The sequence below is a fragment of the Lathyrus oleraceus genome, unplaced genomic scaffold (assembly GCF_024323335.1).
Source record: "Lathyrus oleraceus cultivar Zhongwan6 unplaced genomic scaffold, CAAS_Psat_ZW6_1.0 chrUn0501, whole genome shotgun sequence".
Taxonomy (NCBI): Eukaryota; Viridiplantae; Streptophyta; class Magnoliopsida; order Fabales; family Fabaceae; genus Lathyrus; species Lathyrus oleraceus.
In genome coordinates, this window is record NW_026112892.1 from 20,775 (window position 1) to 24,085 (window position 3,311).

The 3,311-nt window shown below is 37.5% G+C and overlaps 1 non-coding gene across 1 annotated transcript; it reads right to left on the reverse strand.

Moving 5' to 3' along the window:
• Positions 1-2,964: 2,964 nt before the first annotated feature.
• Positions 2,965-3,071, reverse strand: LOC127114488 (small nucleolar RNA R71). The gene has a single exon (XR_007800355.1). It is a non-coding gene; the product is annotated as a small nucleolar RNA R71 (small nucleolar RNA).
• Positions 3,072-3,311: the final 240 nt, after the last annotated feature.

Here is a 3,311-nt window from a genome sequence, read left to right on the forward strand (position 1 = left end):
GATTCGCGCATGGCAATAAAACAGTGACTTCATGCAAGGCAAAAAAATCCAACAGCCAAAACACGTTCTGGGTTTGAAATTAGGGTTTGTGTTACTGTTCATCATGTTCATCAATCGTGATGAACTTTTTTCCCAGAATTTTGAAACAAGCACACCATTCAAATAAGCAAACAATGTACATCAATAATCCAACCTTAATTTTCACTAACTCGAGCTAACAAGAAAGAAATGAGCACAACAACATTTGACCAACAAACTTTAAATCCATGTTTCTCTCTCAATATTCAACCATTTCTCACGATTCAAGTTTCATTGCAATCAGCATGGAGAGATCTTTAATAAGCATAGCACGATTTCAACAAAAGCATGGTTCGAATTTTTACCTTGTTTGAAGAACAGCGATGGAATAGTGGTTTTCTGGCCGTGTTGAGCTGAAACAGATGCGTCTTGATGCTCCAGATGGTGAATGGATGAGTATTGGAAGCTCACTCTTGCTCAATCATGCTCGAAAATCCGACTGCCATGGAAATGGTTCAATGCAACAGTGCTGTATTTGCTCGAACAGTCATGAATTTATCCTTGCAAAAGCTTCAAAAAGGTTTGTAGGTGGTGGCACAATGGAAAAGAGCAAGAGTCCTTTGAAGATTTTCAGAAAAAGTTTCAAATGAAGAATGAGAATTTTTGAGAGAAAATGAATTTTAGATCTGGTTTGGTGAATAGTGGCTAGGGTTTTTCCTGTCTGAAATGTGAAATATATACTCTGATTAATGAAGCTTAAGTTTGGTTAATGAAGTGGTAATCACATTAGCTCAAATGGAAATGTTTTGGCCAATTAGTGAAATTAACTCAAATTGCATCTGCATGTGCTACAGTGCGAAATGGGCTTAGGCAACACATCCCAAATGAGATTTCTGAACATTTACAATTGGTAGAATGTATTGGAAATGGTTAATTTGAAAAGTCACTTTTTCACCTCCCTTTTTTAATTCAATGCACTTGAAAAAAGGCCATTTTGATTGGAAGATTTTTGGTGAAATGTGATGAAGGATTTGGATAGAGCATATCAAATGTGACTTGTAGCAAAAAACCTCACTCAATTTGGCCAAATGGTTTGAAAGTTATCTCACTTTGAAGTTCAAAAGTTCTTGAGAAAGATTTGATCATAACTTGCCAACCACACATGAGAAATGAGTGTTCTTGGACTTTTTGGAAATGGGAGAACAAGATATTCAACTTTCATGTTGGACAAAAATTCATTTGAAGCTTGTATGATGATGTAATTTTGAGGAGAAGAACTTTCCATTTTTGGCAAATTCCAATTACAGGTCAACTTACTATTTTTGGAAACCTTTTGTCTGACTTCAAATTCTTCACTGTGGATGTTTGACATGTTATATGAGGCTTATATGGACATGAATGAGACCTGTCAAACCAATTCCCACCATCAAATCACTGATTAAATGCACAGTTGACCACAGTTGACTTCAGTTGACTTTGCTAGGGTTTTGGTTGACTGAACCATGTTCTGATGAATTCCAAGCCCCTACCACTTGATATCTTGATTCAAAATGATGTCACAACTCATATGAACTCTTGATGTATGATCATGGTGCCCAAATTCTTCAATAATGGCCACCATCCATTGCTTAATGACTGTTCTGACTGATTTGACCTAGCTGGCTTCATCTGCAAGTAACATGGTTGGATGACAATATTTTTGTACTTTTGGTTAATAGACAGATGAAAAGCAATGATATACAAATGCAATACATGCTTGGTGATCAAGAACCACACTCACAAGATAACCCACCCACTAGGAGGGAAGCAAAGGTGTACAAAGATCCTTGAGGCAATGATATGGTATGATATGATGCCATGAGGGATCTTAGGAACAAAATTGGGGTCTTACAAGAACCTCTTTTGGTTAAGAAATCCAGGTTATAATACTTTTCAACTTACTCAAGATACTATATTTCTTAAAAATAGGTTTACTACTCTAACGCAATGCGCGCCTTTTTATAAGTGACAATAAGAGGGTTTGATTAGGGAGTACAACTCGGTTCTAAATACGCGAAAGCGACAGTTCCTGTTAAATTAGTTCTTTTCAAAGTAGGAAACATTGCCCATAAGTAGTTCTATTAGCAAGTACTTGGATTATCATTTAATTATGTGAATTACATTCGACCTTGTCTTTATTAATTAAATTTATTTTAAAACTTTACTTTTCAATTGCACACTACAAAAACACCTATTTTAATTGCCTTTGATAAACACCATAACAATAGATAACGATAGATTGACACTTGGTCTCTGTGGTTCGATAATCTTTTATATTACTCTGACGCGTTCGTACACTTGCGAACATCAAGATTTACAACGCATCAAGTTTTTGGCGCCGTTGCCGGGGACCAATTTCGTCAAATTTCATTTTCCTGTTGTTATATCGTTTAGACTTAGGCTATTTCCCGCCGGTCGATGCGAAGAACTCGCAGCACCGGAAGTTTAAGCTTAGTAAACCCTCTGGCGGAACCTGAACGTTACGCTCGCGCACGTTTATTCTTTCATAGAATTAAGAGAGCTATGGCCGAAGATCAAAACCAAAGACCTCTTAAGGACTTCGCTCAACCATCTAACGAAGAACCTAGTTCTAGTATAGTAAACCCAATCATCCCAGCCAATAATTTTGAACTTAAACCATCTTTGTTACAATTAGTGCAACAGAGACAATTCGCGGGTCTCGCTACTGAGAACCCTAACCAACATTTAAAAATATTTCTTCAACTAGCAGATACTTTTAAAACCAATGGAGCTTCTCCTGAGGCAATACGTTTAAGATTATTTCCTTTTTCCCTCAGAGATAAAGCTCTATCATGGTTAGATTCCCTTCCACCCAATTCCATTACGACTTGGGATAACCTTAGAAGAGTTTTTCTTGCTAGATATTTTCCCCCGAGTAAGACCGCCGTTCTTCGAAACCATATAACTAGATTTACCCAAAACCATGGAAAATCGTTGTTCGAAGCTTGGGAGAGATATAAAGAGTTGTTACGAGCATGCCCACATCATGGCTTAGAAAATTGGTTAATCATTCAAACCTTCTATAATGGACTTCATTACAACACAAAGATGACCATCGACGCTGCCGTAGGCGGTGCTCTGATGAACAAACCTTACCCTGAAGCTAGTGCCCTCATCGAAGAGATGGCTCAAAACCATCAATCATGGGGAGTCGAACGAGCGATAGTTAAGAAGAAGGAAGCCTAAGGAGGAGTGCATGAACTAAGCTCTATAGACATGATGCAAGCTAAAAT